We start from the raw sequence: 17,169 nt of genomic DNA on the forward strand, positions 1-17,169 counted from the left end.
TATGACTTACATTTATGTGATGTTGCAGCTTACCCTGTAGGTCTTGTTGTTCCTCGTGGCCAGCCCTGTCCTGACCCAGAACTCCTGCCACCAACTCCTCTTGGAAGACAGCTGCCACCCGCTCCTCCAAGGCATCCAACTCTTCCTGGGGTGCTGGGCATGGCTGCCTTCAGGTTGTTGGCCAGTTTCTCCTTTTTCCTGCACTTATAGTTATGCCAGCATTGTTTACAGTTGGTGACTGTCCTCTTCACTTGTCCCACATTGTTGATCTTCACCACTATGGACTGACAAATGGCAATTTTGAGGTAAAAAAAAGATAATGTTGGTGCTCTGTCGCCCCAGTGATCAAAATGTCATTGGGCTAGATGTATCATGCATTTTAATGCATTCACTAAATCGGGTCATTTGCAACCGGCAAAATGCATTCTGGTATGTATGAATTTCAATTTGCGATTTGGTAACGTGTTACCGAATCGCAGTTTGGAATTGTGAATACATACCGATTTCGTTTTAGGAAGTGGCGTGTTTAGGGTCCCTTCCTAAAACCAAATTGCAGCGGTATGTAGGAATGTTTTGTGACCGAAAAGTGTATTTTACCACCCACTTCAAGTAGGTGGTAGCCCATTCTCAAATGGGACGGGCCCCCATTGCCTGCTCTTGAAAAATGAAAAATATATTTTTTTCTCTTTTAAACGCAGGAAAAAGGGCTGTATTTTGAAAAAATGATTACTTTATTTGAAAGCAATTGCAGACATGGTGGTCTGCAAACCCCAGCTTGCCACCATCCCTGTAACTTTAGTGAATCCGAATGGGTCGCAAATTGCAACCTGCCTCATTAATAATAATGAGGTAGGTCTATTTGCAGTCCATTAGGAAACTCTAAATGAAACTCATGGAGTTTCATACATTCAAACAGCGATTACCTATTTGCGATTCAGAGAGAATCGCAATTAGGTAATCACTACTTGAAATAATGATACATGTGGCCCATTCTCGTCCTCACTTCCTCTTTCCCTAGAAGTCTGTCTGGACATCCTGGCTGGTGCTGGGGTTTTTGTGGTTGTTGTCTTGGCTGCTGCTCTCTTCTCCCCCCACTATGGCTGCCTTCTGTGAAGTGTGGCACTTTTGTTTCTCAAAAGCATGATATTTTATATATTCTTTGATGCTTCATGCACTGCAAAGTGACGCTAAGGTGGTTAGAGTCGCTTTACGTACCGCAAACCAGCCTTACGTCAATTTTGCAGCCAATGCCTCAGATAAAGCTGCAACATTACATCCATGGAAACAACATTTTTTTATGCTGCCTGTACCTTGTACCATGGTGGACCATACCATAAATACGGTACATCCCTGGCTTTTAAAAATGATGTAACAAATCGCAAGTCATTTTGGTGCATCACTGCCGCAACAAATGAGGACCCAAGTTTTGAAACTCTAAACTTCTTTGCATCCCAGCCAGAGTGCAGAAACCAGTCAGTTCCCAGTAAGAAAACATTTTAAAACTGAACTCTTGATGAGAGCTTTTCACTATAGATTGGTGCAAACACGTTTTTACCACAGTATTACTATACCAAAATGTGGATGTGGTAATGTGTGACAATAAGGTTTATCCTTAATCAAACAGAAAGATTGCAGTTTAGGCACAGCAATAAAATGACAACTTGACGCCATATTGCAATAATATACAGCAATAACAGCAACACAGCAATGAAACACAGCATGATGTAACAGCATAAAAAAAAACTATTGCACAATTACAACTGTGCACCACAACAACAAAGCACCCAAATTGCTGCAACAAAACAACAAAACACAAGATGATGGACGGAATGTTGCACAATGGCAAAACATTCACCCCCAGTCACAGATCTGGGTTTAATCCATCGTTATTTTGCTCACCACGCCACCCCAGTTCAGACATGGCCATATGCAAATCAGTCTTGACCCTGTGCCTCATGGGAACAGTCCAGCCCGAACTGCCAAGCCATGTCTTCCTTGGACTGGAATCAAGCATCCCAGGACCGGTTTCTGGCTATCAGCTGTCATCGGCCAGTATAGCTTGATTCCAGTGGTGTAGTGAGCACGAGACCCACGTCTGGGCATACCCTTCCCACATAGGGTGAACAGCAAAACACACAAGATGATGGACGGAATGTTGCACAATGGCAAAATATTCACCCCCAGTCACAGATCTGGGTTTAATCCATCGTTATTTTGCTCACCACGCCACCCCAGTTCAGACATGGCCATATGCAAATCAGTCTTGACCCTGTGCCTCATGGGAACAGTCCAGCCCGAACTGCCAAGCCATGTCTTCCTTGGACCGGAAAAAAGCATCCTAGGACCGGTTTCTGGCTATCAGCCGTCATCAGCCAGGATAGCTTGATTCCAGTGGCGTAGTGAGCACGGGACCCATGTCTGGGCATACCCTTCCCACATAGGGTGAACAGCAAAACACACAAGATGATGGACGGAATGTTGCACAATGGCAAAACATTCACCGCCAGTCACAGATCTGGGTTTAATCCATCGTTATTTTGCTCACCACACCACCCCAGTTCAGACATGGCCATATGCAAATCAGTCTTGACCCTGTGCCTCATGGGAACAGTCCAGCCCGAACTGCCAAGCCATGTCTTCCTTGAACCAGAATCAAGCATCCTAGGACCGGTTTCTGGCTATCAGCCGTCATCAGACAGAATAGCTTGATTCCAGTAGCGTAGTGAGCACGGGACCCACGTCTGGGCATACCCTTCCCACCTAGGGTGAACAGCAAAACACACAAGATGATGGACGGAATGTTGCACAATGGCAAAACATTTACGCCCAGTCACAGATCTGGGTTTAATCCATCGTTATTTTGCTCACCACGCCACCCCAGTTCAGACATGGCCATATGCAAATTAGTCTTTACCCTGTGCCTCATGGGAACAGTCCAGCCCGAACTGCCAAGCCATGTCTTCCTTGGACCGGAATCAAGCATCCTAGGACCGGTTTCTGGCTATCAGCCATCATCAGCCAGGATAGCTTGATTCCAGTGGCGTAGTGACGCGGGACCCACGTCTGTGCATACCCTTCCCACATAGGGTGAACAGCAAAACACACAAGATGATAGACGGAATGTTGCACAATAGCAAAAAATTCACCCCCAGTCACAGATCTGGGTTTAATCCATCGTTATTTTGCTCACCACGCCACCCCAGTTCAGACATGGCCATATGCAAATCAGTCTTGATCCTGTGCCTCATGGGAACAGTCCAGCCCGAACTGCCAAGCCATGTCTTCCTTGGACCGGAATCAAGCATCCTAGGACCGGTTTCTGGCTATCAGCCGTCATCAGACAGGATAGCTTGATTCCAGTGGCGTAGTGAGCACGGGACCCACGTCTGGGCATACCCTTCCCACATAGGGTGAACAGCAAAACACACAAGATGATGGACGGAATGTTGCACAATGGCAAAACATTCACCCCCAGTCACAGATCTGGGTTTAATCCATCGTTATTTTGCTCACCACGCCACCCCAGTTCAGACATGACCATATGCAAATCAGTCTTGACCCTGTGCCTCATGGGAACAGTCCAGCCCGAACTGCCAAGCCATGTCTTCCTTGGACCGGAATCAAGCATCCTAGGACCGGTTTCTGGCTATCAGCTGTCATGAGCCAGGATAGCTCGATTCCAGTGGCGTAGTGAGCACGGGACACACGTCTGGGCATACCCTTCCCACATAGGGTGAACAGCAAAACACACAAGATGATGGACGGAATGTTGCACAATGGCAAAACATTCACCCCCAGTCACAGATCTGGGTTTAATCCATCATTATTTTGCTCACCACGCCACCCCAGTTCAGACATGGCCATATGCAAATCAGTCTTGACCCTGTGCCTCATGGGAACAGTCCAGCCCGAACTGCCAAGCCATGTCTTCCTTGGACCGGAATCAAGCATCCAAGGACCGGTTTCTGGCTATCAGCCGTCATCAGCCAGGATAGCTTGATTCCAGTGGCGTAGTGAGCACGGGACCCACGTCTGGACATACCCTTCCCACATAGGGTGAACAGCAAAACACACAAGATGATGGACTGTTCCCATGAGGTACAGGGTCAAGACTGATTTGCATATGTCTGGGTTCAAACTGGAATGGCATGGTGAGCAAAAAACGATGGATTTAGGCCCAGATCTCTGTACTGGGGTGAATGTATGACATTGTTCTGCATTCTGTCCATCAATTGTTGATTTTGCATTTGTCACCTCGAGTGGGACGGGTATGCTCAGACGTGAGTCCCGTGCTCTCCATGCCACTGGAATCAAGCTATCCTGGCCGTAGAGGGGTGAAACCCCGAAACCGGTCCTAGGATGCTTGTTTCCAGTCCAGGGAGGACCTGGCTTGGCAGTTCGGGCTGGACTGTTCCCATGAGGCACAGGGTCAAGACTGATTTGCATATGGCTGGGTTCAAACTGGAATGGCATGGTGAGCAAAAAAACGATGGATTTAGGCCCAGATCTCTGTACTGGGGTGAATGTATGACATTGTTCTGCATTCTGTCCATCAATTGTTGTTTTTGCAACAAAACAACAGCAAAAGGATACGACTAAAACATACATTGGCAATAAATACTTTGGGATCATTTCTTATCCCCAATATTGAATCAATGTTTTTAAATAATATGGCAAATACTGCTTTTCACCAATGCACACAGCCCAGGATTGAAGGCTGGTGTTATAGATACAATCTGACTTCAGGCCCCTGCATCTATCAGACTAAGCTAAACTAAGCTCTTTCTTTGACCCTTGCCCTTTACAGTTTTGTTCTAGTTAATGAAGCTACATCACCAATCTTTTTAACTCCTATTTTCCAACTTTAACTGGAGTTCTCACAAAGAAATATTAGTTGAGCTTGGTACCTCTTCTTCTGATAAAAGCCAACCTCAATGCTGATGAGCCTATACGTTATTTACCCATTAGGTTTTTATCAACCATCACAAAGTTCTAGATAAAGAGGTAACTTCTCAACTTTCAATATTACTGGAAAAAACCAATAGATTAGTGGGCAAATGTATCAATATATCACACAATGCAGCACAGAATGACACCTTGCTGCTCTGTGTTGCATGACAGGGTTAGGGCTGAAATGCATCATATTTAACATTATATGGTGCATTCCTGCCCTCTCCTTGCGCTAGTGCACTACGTGCTACCTAGTGCCAATGCAGGCAACCTAGCACCATGGTGCAAGGGTGCCTGTGTTGCAGGCAGGACAGTTTTAATGCAGGAAGGGAAACCTGCCTGCACAAAAACAGTCCTCTGAGGCTGTTTCCTCTGTTTGTATGTATGCTGCAGAATGCAGCACATGTAAAAAGAGGAAAAAACAAGGTGAAATAAACATATTCCTGCTCATTCTGCCTCCGCTGGTAAGGTGCAGCACTTTCCCACACTTCCATGTCTGCCATTCAGGGTAAATCTGAGAATGTCCGAAAATGCATAGCTGGTTGCATGGGAACACACACGTTCCACCCATAGAAAGCCACCCTGAGGCAGAGTTACGCAAGGAAGCAACTTACGCTGACTTACGTTACTCCAGATTTATCAAACCATGTAGGACCACACAATGTGACCTTGCAGGGCTTGGTAAATCTCATTAAAGGTTTTGTATCACCCTGCCTCCCCTTGAGAAACACAAGGGTGACGCAAAACCGTTGATAAAAATGCCCCTGGGTGAATTGGAGCTGGGTTTTAGGCGCAGTTGGAAACTAAATAAGTCATTCTGCTGGAATGGGAAAAACAGTAGATGGAGGAAGAAAGAGATACAGTGGAGCTCATCCCATTGGACTTTCAGTCGCCTTTGATATAGATGATCGTACAGTCTTGATGGAATGCGTGTCTGAAAATGGTAAACAGGTTACAGACTCGCCTTGTTCTAATTAATTCTTTCCAATCCTACCAGATAGTGTCCTTCCTTCTTTTCAATGAGAGAAGACATTTATTCACTGTGGTACTCCACAGGGATTCCTGTTCTCACGACTGCTTTTTTAACACCTACTTATGTTCCCTATCTCAGCTGATTAGATCTTTCGGACTAAAAACACTGTCACATGCTGATGACATGCAAATCAGAATCAGAATTAACGATCTATCTCCTGCGCCAGTGTTAAGGTTAAAAAGTAGGTTTATTACTATACAACAGTGGATAATCTCTACTTTTTTTTAACTTAATGCAAGACAACAACTTGTGCTTGCTGAGCTTTACAAAGGATCATCTGCCTCCCAAAAAAGTAAATGTTAAAGGCGTGTATATGAGTATATGAACTTGGACTCCTCATTCTAAACACATGTCAAAATGGTGTCCTCTTTCTTTGTGTTGCAACTGAGGAAGATTCTCCCTTTCATTCGCTTTTCGAGGTATCCAAGGCTGCCTTTTCACCAAACTCAAGTTTATTGAAAACTTTGATGTTCTAACTGTAAGCTTCACAAGGGTGACCAGATCACACTCTGTCCCCTGGCTTCCAGTTGAGAACTGTACGCCATTTAAGGCTGTACGATTGCCCCTTTGGATTTTCTATGACCTAAGAAAATATGACGTGAAGAAATCATTGATCCTCAATACTTGCCTTACAAGTTCCATATGATGAACACTGAGGGGAGTGGAATTTGTACACTGCATGTACCATCATGCAAAGGAAAAAACGTTTCTGGGTTATGATGTAGTGTCTGGCCGTACCCTTTTCCCTGCCCAAACTGTTTTTCATGACCTCCTCTACCATTTATCACACATTCCTAATGGTCCTTTTTGTAAAAATTTCAATCAGGCACATTTATTACACTTTATCCGGCCCCAGCCGGAGATTACAGCTTGAGCCGGAGAGTACAGCCCTAGCCGGAGAGTCCGGCCCCAGCCGGAGAGTACGGTTTGGGTGAGGAGAGTATTGTCCGGGTGTGGACAGTACAGTCCGAGTGCGGAAATTCCAGCCCGAGTGCGGAAGTAAAGTTAGGAGTCATAAGTACATTCTGTGAATACCAAAAATCGTAAGTGCCATCTGTGAATTCCAAAAGTAGTAAGTTTAGGATTTTGTCTCATATTAGTTCTGGGAATCAGCCCCAGAGTTCCTAACCTGTGGAACTATGTAAGTAAAGAAATAATAATACTACAATACTACTACTAATAATAATAATAATAATAAAAATTACAATAATAAAAATATTCATTCATAATCATCATCATAATGATAATAATAATAATAATAATAATAATAATAATAATAATAATAATAATAATTATTATTATTATTATTATAATAATTATTATTATTATTATTATTATTATTATATTAACGCCACAGTACAACTCGGCACACCAAAACAGCATAACTGGATGCCAACAAAACACTATAGCACATATTTGTAGTTATAGTGTGTTTGGGGTTGTTGTGTTTTTGTTGTCTAGTGTTGTGGTGTGGTGGTTACAATTTTTGTGTTGTTCTTCAGCTTTTATTATCTTTTGTTGTGTGGCTTTATACCACATTGTTGTGATGCAATTGTGTTATTGTGAGGTATTGGGGTGGTATATTGTTGTGTCTCTGTCTTCTGCTTTTACTTTATTCTGTTGTTTAAATGTATTCCTGTGTCATTTATATTGTGTCATTTTTTGTTGTTTTCTTGTGTTGTGTTTTTCCTGTTATGTGGTTTAGGTTTAGGATATGTTACCATGTTAGTGGTGTATTGTTTCTTTGTGTTACTGTGTTGCATTTTGTTGTGTAGTGGTGGCTGCTGACATTTAAATGTGGTGAGGCGTAAATTCTCGGAAGGAGTGCCCTGTGGCGAGCACCCCTGACCATCATGATGGTGGTTCGGGAGGGGGGGTATACCCCTCCAGGGCAAATGTGGAAAAAAGAGTTGGCAAATGGTGCATTTTGAAGCAAATTTGAGAAAGCTAGAAAGTTAATAAAGCAATTGTGAAAGTGTAGTTATGACATCATAAAGAGATTTCATATGATAATGGCGCAGTTAACTGCTTATTCAGCATAACCAGAGAACTTCATAACAGACTTTAAAACTATTCATCAACTTAGAGGTTCTAATTTTATCAATCTCAGACGGATGAAAGGCTGTGTTAACCTGTGGAGATCTGAACATGCAGTGACTATGTTACGCATGGGATCTGTTAAATAGAAGCATTAGTCCACGAGATATTTCAATGGCTTGTGTGCTACAATGTGCGTCACTGTACACGTTTCTCTTGTGCATCAATGTCCACATAGTGCTTTCCTTATGTATTTCAATGCTCACTGCAAAACTCAAAAGTACGTGTCCTGGCTCTGAAATACATTGCTCCCTGCCCACTGGGTTGTGCAGGGCCTACCTTAGGGGTGACTTATATGTATGAAAAGGGAGGTTTGGGCCTTGTAAAAGGTTTATTTTGCCATGTTGACATTGCAGTGTCTGCAATGGCAGGCAGGAGACATGGTTAGAAGGCTACGTAACAGGGTGACAAATGCAAAAAGAACAATTGATGGACAGAATGCAGAACAATGTCATACATTCACCCCAGTAAAGAGATCTGGGCCTAAATGTATCATTGTTTTGCTCCCCACGCCATTTCAGTTTGAACCCAGCCATATGCAAATCAGTCTTGAACCTGTGCCCAATGGGAACACGCCAGCCCCAACTGCCAGGCCAGGTCCTCTCTTGATTGGAAACAAGCATCCTAGGACGGGTTTTGAGGTTTCACCCCTCATCAGCCAGGAGAGCTTGACTCCAGTGGTATGGAGAGCACCGGACCCACGTCTGGGCATACCCATTGCACTCGGGTGACAAATGCAAAAAGAACAATTGATGGACAGAATGCAGAACAATGTCATAAATTCACCCCAATACAGAGATCTGGGCCTAAATCCATTGTTCTTTCGCTCACCATGCCATTCCCATTTCAAGCCAGCCATATGAAAATCAGTCTTAACCCTGTGCCCAATGGGAACAGTCCAGGCCGAACTGCCAGGCCAGGTCCTCCTGGACTGGAATCAAGAATCCTAGGACCAGTTTTGGGGTTTCACCTCTCATCAGCCACAAGAGCTTGACCTGTTTGGTATGGAGAGCACGGGACCCACGTCTGGGCATAACCGTCCCACTCCGGGTGACAAATGCAAAAAGAACAATTGATGGACAGAATGCAGAACAATGTCATACATTCACCCAAATACAGAGATCTGGGCGTAAATCCATGTTTTTTTTGCTCCCCATGCCATTCCAGCTTGAACCCAGCCATATGCAAATCAGTCTTGACCCAGTGCCAATCAGAACAGTCCAGCCCGGACTGGAAACAAGCATCCTAGGACTGCTTTCGGGGTTTCACCCCTCATCAGCAAGGATAGCTTGACTCCAGTGCCATGGAGAGCATGGGACCCACGTCTGGGCATACCCATACCACTCTGGGTGATAAATGCAAAAAAAACTATTGATGGACAGAATGCAGAACAATGTCATACATTCACCCCAGTACAGGGATCTGGGCCTAAAAGCATCGTTTTTTGCTCCCAATGCCATTCTAGTTTCAAGCCAGCCATCTGCAAATCAGTCTCAAACCTGTGCCCAATGGGAACAGTCCAGGCTGAACTGCTAGGCCAGGTCCTCCTGGACTGCAATCAAGCATCCTAGGACCAGTTTTGGGGTTTCACCCCTCATCAGCCACAAGAGGCTGACTTCATTGAGATGGAGAGCACAGGACCCACGACTGGGCATACCCATCCCACTCGGGGTGACAAATGCAACTGATGGACAGAATGCAGCACAGAGTCATACATTCACCCCAATACAGAGATCTGGGCCTAAATCCATCGTTTTTTGCTCCCCATGCCATTCCAGTTTGAAGCCAGCCATATGCAAATCAGTCTTGACCCTGTGCCCAATGAGAATAGTTGAGCCCGAACTGCCAGGTCCTCCCTGGACTGGAAACAAGCATCCTAGGACTGGTTTCAAGGTTTCACCCCTCATCAACCAGGATAGCTTGACTCCAGTGCCATGAAGAGCATGAGACCCACGTCTGGGTATACCCATCCCACTCGGGGAGATAAATGCAAAAGAAACAATTGATGGAAAGTATGCAGAACAATGTCATACATTCACCCCGATACAGATATCTGGGTCTAAATCCATAGTTTTTTTGTTCCCCATGCCATACCAGTTTGAACCCAGCCACATGCAAATCAGCCTTGACCCTGTGCCCAATGGGAAAAGTCCAGCCCAAACTGCCAGACCAGGTCTTCCCTGTACTGGAAACAAGTGTCCTAGGACTGGTTTCAGGGTTTTACCCCTCATCAACCAGGATAGCTTGACTCCAGTGCCATGGAGAGCACAGGACCCAAGTTTGGGCATATGCATCCCACACGGTGAGACAAATGCAAAAAAAAAAAAATTGTTTGACAGAATGCAGAGCAATGTCATACATTCACCCCACTACAGAGATCTGGGCCTAAATGCATAGTTTTGTGCTCCCCATGCCATTCCAGTTTGAAGCCAGCCATATGCAAATCAGTCTTAACCGTGTGCCCAATGGAATCAGGCCAGGCTGAGCTGCCAGACCAGGTCCTCCTTGCACTGGAAACAAACATCCTAGGACTGGTTTCGCTCTTTCACCCCTCATCAGCTAGGATAGCTTGACTCCAGTGCCGTGGAGAGCACGGGACCCATGTGTGGGCATACTCGTCCCACTCTGGGTGATAAATGCAAAAAAAACAACTGATGGACAGAATGCAGAACAATCTCATACATTCACCCCAGTGCAGAGATCTGGGTCTAAAAGCATCGATTTTTTGCTCTCCAAGCCATTCCAGTTTCCAGCCAGCCATATGCAAATCTGTCTTAACCCAGTGCCCAATGGGAACAGTCCAGGCCGAACTGCCAGGCCAGGTCCTCCTGGACTGGAATCAAGCATCCTAGGACCAGTTTCCGGGTTTGACCCCTCATCAGCCAGGAGAGCTTGACCTGTTTGGCTTGGAGAGCACGTGACCCACGTCTGGGCATACCCATACCACTCTGGATGATAAATGCAAAAAGAACAATTGATGGACAGAATGCAGAACAAAGTCATGCATTCACCCCAGTAAAGAGATCTGGGCCTAAATCCATCGTTTTTGCTCCCCATGCCATTCCAGTTTGAAGCCTGCCCTTTGCAAATCAGTCTTGACCCTGTGCCCAATGAGAACAGTCCAGCCCGAACTGCCAGGTCCTCCCTGGACTGGAAACAAGCATTTTAGGACTGGTTTCAGGGTTCCACCCCTCATCAGCCAGGATAGCTTCTTGACTCCAGTGCCATGGAGAGCACAGGACCCACATCTGGGCATTCCCGTCGCACTTGGGGTGACAAATGCAAAAAATAATTGATGGACAGGATGCAGAACAATGTCATACATTCGCCCAAATACAGAGATCAGGGCCTAAATCCATCGTTTTTGCTCCCCATGCCATTCCAGTTTGAAGCCAGCCATTTGCAAATCTGTCTTGACCCTGTGCCCAATGAGAATAGTCGAGCCCAAACTGCCAGGTCCTCCCTGGACTGGAAACAAGCATCGTAGGACCGGTTTCAAGGTTTCACCCCTCATCAGCCAGGATAGCTTGACTCCAGTGCAATGAGGAGCATGGGACCCACGTCTGGGTATACCCATCCCACTCGGGGAGATAAATGCAAAAGAAACAATTGATGGAAAGAATGCAGAACAATGTCATACATTCACCCCAATACAGATATCTGGGCCTAAATCCATTGTTTTTGTTGCTCCCCATGCCATACCAGTTTGAACCCAGCCACATGCAAATCAGTCTTGGCCCCGAGCCCAATGGGAACAGTTCAGCCCAAACTGCCAGACCAGGTCTTCCCTGTACTGGAACCAAGTGTCCTAGGACTGGTTTCGGGGTTTTACCCCTCATCAGCCTGGATAGCTTCTAGACTCCAGTGCCATGAAGAGCACAGGACCCACGTCTGGGCATTCCCATCGCACTCGGGGTGACAAATGCAAAAAAAAATTGATGGACAGAATGCAGAACAATGTCTTACATTCACCCCAGTACAGAGATCTAGGCCTAAATGCATCGTTTTTTTGCTCCCCTTGCCATTCCAGTTTGAAGCCAGCCATATGCAAATCATTCGTTACCCTGTGCACAATGAAAACAGTCTAGCTCGAACTGCCAGGCCAGATCCTCCCTGGACTAGAAAAAAGCAACCTAGGACTGGTTTCGGGGTTTTACACCTCATCAGCCAGAATAGTTTGACTCCAGTGCCATGGAGAGCACGGGACCCATGTGTGGGCATACCCGTCCCACTCCGGGTGACAAATGCAAAAAAAAATAAAAAATTGATCGACAGAATGCAGAACAATGTCATACATTCACCCCAGTACAGAGATCTGGGCCTAAATGCATCTTTTTTTTGCTCTCTATGCCATTCCAGTTTCAAGCCAGCCATCTGCAAATCAGTCTTAAACTTGTGCCCAATGGGAACAGTACAGCCTGAACTGCCAGGCCAGGTCCTCCTGGACTGGAATCAGGCATCCTAGGACCAGTTTTGGGGTTTCAACCCTCATCAGTCACGAGAGGTTGACTTTATTGGCATGGAGAGCACGGGACCCAAGAAGACTGGGCATACACATCCCACTCAGGGTGACAAATGCAATTAATGAACAGAATGCAGGACAAAGTCATACATTCACCCCAATACAGAGATCTGGGCCTAAATCCATCGTTTTTTGCTCCTCATGCCATTCCAGTTTGAAGCCAGCCATATGCAAATCAGTCTGGACCCTGTTCCCAATGAGAATAGTCGAATCCGAACTGCCAGGTCCTCCCTGGACTGCAAACAAGCATCCTAGGACTGGTTTCAGGGTTTTACCCCTCAGCAGCCAGGATATCTTGACTCCAGTGCCATGGAGAGCACAGGACCCAAGTCTGGGCATATGTGTCCCACACGGGTAGACAAATGCAAAAAAAGGAATTGTTGGACAAATGCAGAACAATGTCATACATTCACCCCAGTACAGAGATCTGGGCCTAACTGCATAGTTTTGTGCTCCCCATGCCATTCCAGTTTGAAGCCTGCCATATGCAAATCAGTCTTGACCTTGTGCCCAATGGAAACAGTCCAGGCTGAAATGCCAGGCCGGGTCCTCCCTGGACTGGAAAGAAGCATCCAAGGACCCGTCGGGGTGTCACCCCTCATCAGCCAGGAGAGCTTGACTTCATTGGCATGGAGAGCACGGGACCCATGTCTGGGAATACCCGTCCCACTCGTGGTGACAAAAATGCAAAAAGAACAATTGATGGACAGAATGCAGAACAATGTTATAAATTCACCCAAGTACATAGATCTGGGCCTAAATGCATCTTTTTTTGCTCCCCATGCCATTCCAGTTTGAAGCCAGCTATATGCAAATCAGTCTTAACCCTGTGCCCAATGGGAACAGTCCAGGCCGAACTGCCAGACCAGGTCCTCGCTGGACTGGAAACAAGCATCCTAGGACCGGTTTCGGGGTTTCACCCCTCATCAGCCAAGAGAGCTTGACTTTATTGGCATGGAGAGCATGGGACCCACGCCTTGGCATACACGTCCCACTCATGGCGACAAATGCAAAAAGAACAATTGATGCACAGAATGCAGAACAATGTCATACATTCACCCCAGTACAGAGATCTGGGACTAAATCCATTGTTTTTTGCTCCCCATGCCATTCCAGTTTGAACCCAGCCATATTAAAATCAGTCTTGACCCTGTGCTCAATGGGAACAGTCCATCCCGAACTGCCAGGTACAGGTCCTTCCTGGACTGGAAACAAGTATCCTACGACCGGTTTCGAGGTTTCACCCTTCATCAGCCAGGACTATGAGCAGCACGACGACGCATCGCCTTCACCCTCTATGCTCCTCACATCTCATATTTGGCATTAATGCAAACAAGGTACTTTGCAACGAGCCAAGGGTGGGCCCTGTACCCAATCCATGCTCCATCACGGTCGGCCTGAACTTTTGGATATGACCTTTAAAAATTACTAACTCCAGTCATGCTTCTTGGATTTTTTGTGTGGTTTTGGTCCGGTTTTGTTCATTAAATATAAGTTCTGTTGTTCTAACCAGATGTGGCATCTTTTTGCGTGGTGTTATCACTATTTTACTGGTTGAAGTGTTGCACAAATACTTTAAACATTACCTCTTAACTTAAGCCTGATTTTTCTCTGCCAAGCTACTAGGGGGTAAGCACAGGTTAATTTAGAGCTTGCTTGTGACATACCCTGACTAAGTTTGTGGTTCCTGCTTGGTCAGGATGCATTCCTCTGCCAACCAGAAACCCAGTTTCAAACAGTGCTCAACTCACAAATTTTCTCATTGGGTTTTTGGTGCCTTCTTTTGGAACTAATGCTTTAAACTGTGGTTGCATTTGAGATTATATTTACAATGGCTGCATAAAGCATTTGGAACTGCTACTAATTTTTTCCTTCGAAACTGTTTTTATTACGTGAGCTTATTCCAGTTCTTCTATTCAATTAGAAATTCATGATAAAAGACACAAAAGGCTGTTTTTATTAAAGAAACAACCACTTAGCTCCATAGTGTATTGTCAAATAATTGTTCTCCATAAAGAAAGATGAGGAATTTTCTTTTTTACATGATCTTTGACAAAACAGTCATTGACAGTCAGCAAGCGTACCACGAATCAGAGGAACGTTTTCATAGAATTCTACTGATTGACAGCAGCAATTATTATCATTTGCATTAAGTTCTAGCTGCGTTGCCTTGTCCTGTGTTTTAATGTAGAATTATAAAAGAATACCTTTCAACAGCTTTCGCTTGATTTATAATGAAAGATTAATTGGAGGGAATAATAGAGCTTCTTTTCATTAGTACCCACTAAACTCGCACATTATTCTCTGCAGCACAACTTATTTTACTGGTCTTGTGTGTGTTTTTAGGTTAATATGGGTGCAATTGCCTTCTGCTCAGATATTTACTAAAGTCACTGGGGCAGATTTACAAGCCCCTTGCGCCTCTTTTACGCCGCCGTTGCGTCACTTTTGAGACGCAGCGGCGGTGCAAAACCAGCGCCATGCTGTGGGGTATTTACAGCGTGACGCATCTGGGAGGTGCATCACGTTGTAAAGCCCTGCGCCAGAAGTAGGCGTTCCTGTGCAGGGGGGGGGGGCGTTCCGTCGCAGGAACGCCTCCTAAAAGTGGCTGAATGAAATCTACAAGATTTCACTCAGTCACTTTTGAGCCCATGCTGCGTCAAAACCCTGCACCTGCTTGAAGCAGGCGTAAGGATTGACGCAGCATTGTAAGGATAGGGCACCCCAGAGCCTTGCTGGAGCTGTGTCACGCTTGCGACGCAACTCCAGCAATGCGATGCCTTTACGGCACAGATGCGTCACGCATCTGTCCGTTTTTGCCCCATGGTGGCGAAGCCGTGACACACAATAACTGCTGCATCCCTGCTGATATGCAGGGATGCGCCAGTTATTGTAAATCTGCCCCACTGTTGTGGAACATATAGAAGAATCTGAAATTATAAGGCTTGTTTTCTCACTCTGATGCAGAGTCACAATCACAACCACAACCTGCCGGTGGAAAGGTTCTGCTTCTTTCAGTCTAAAGCTCTGAAACCCTAGTATGAACATGTTCAAGGCTTACTGCGATCACGTGGTCTGCCATGGTAGAGGCACATAAGGGTGCCATGCCCTGTGTTCCAAGTAAGAATTTTGTCTGCGTGCGTGCTGTAATTGAGCTGTATCAAGAACAAGTGCGGCTAGCGCAGAGCAATGATGTAAGTCTGTTTCTTTAGATATTTGGGGGCATATTTACATGGAAGTGATGGAGCATGGAGCTCCACCATTTCCAAAACGCAGGGATGTACACCCCTTTGTTTCCCTCTGCGCTGATATGAAAAATAGCTGCCTAGCACCAATGCAGACACTCTTGCACCATAGTGCAAGGGTGTCTGTGTTGCAGGGAATGATTGTTTTCATGCAGGATGGTGTTCCTTCCCACACATAAACAATCAATAAAGGCGATTTGTTACGTCTATGTGTATTGCATTCTGCAGCACACAAAGAAGTAACAAATCACCTTTATTTAATGATTGTTTATGTGCAGGAATTGACACCTTTCTGCGCAAAAACAATAATTAATGGAATTTTGCTCTTTCTATGTGTGCTGGAAAATGCAGTACACATAGAAAAAGCAAAAACGAGGAGAAATTGAAGTATTTCTCCTTATTGTGCCACTCTAATGCTTGCCAATACATAGCGTTAGTTTTTGGCCCTGCCTCAGATTTACACCTCCTTGTAAATCTGGGGTGCATCAAAAAGTAATGGGTGTTGTGGTCGAACGCCCACAGTAACACCCATTGCACACCCCTTTCAGGCAGATACCTGCGTGAAAGGGTACCATATTTAATAAGTGATGTTAAGCCACAAAAAGTGGCTTAACGCCACTTTGTAAATATGGTGCAGGGTATTGCACCACCAACATCAAGAAAAGTGACGTTCCAGTGGCGCAGTCCCCTTGTAAATATGCCCCTTTGATCCATATCATTCAGTTCTCTGCACTGTATGGACGCAGAAGGGTTATGTGTGTTTCTTTTTATCTTCTTCAGTGCACACAATGGGGTATATCAACAAGGGCTTTATCTCTGCTTTTTTGGCTTTAAAAGCCAAAAAAGCAGAGATAAAACTAGCGCCCTATCAACAACAGGGTGCTAACACGCAAATTTGCATGTTAGCACCCTTTTACTCTAATCTTCCCCTTGCATCTCTAATGAGATGCAAAGGGGGCGTTCCTTAGTAAAATAATAGGAGAAATGTCGCTAAGCGACATTTCTCCTATTATCAAGAATGTCGCTAACCCTGTTAGAGACAAAAAAAGCAGCGCTAACCGCAGTTAACGCTGCTTTTTTACGTCTGCTAATTTTCAGACTTAGCCATGATATCCTATGGAAGGAGGATATCATGGCTAAGTTTGCCTGTCCCTATCAACAAGGTAACGTGGTATTATCGCTGGGTTTCCAGCGATAATCTCACGTTAGCCTGTTAGCGTGTAGATTTTTATCGCTGCTGAGATAAGCGTTGCTAATAGCACGCTATCTCAGCGATAAAAATTCACGCTAGCCGGCGATAATTATCCTCACGCTAAGAGCGC

Source organism: Triturus cristatus, chromosome 5_2 (assembly GCF_964204655.1).
Source record: "Triturus cristatus chromosome 5_2, aTriCri1.1, whole genome shotgun sequence".
Lineage (NCBI taxonomy): Eukaryota > Metazoa > Chordata > Amphibia > Caudata > Salamandridae > Triturus > Triturus cristatus.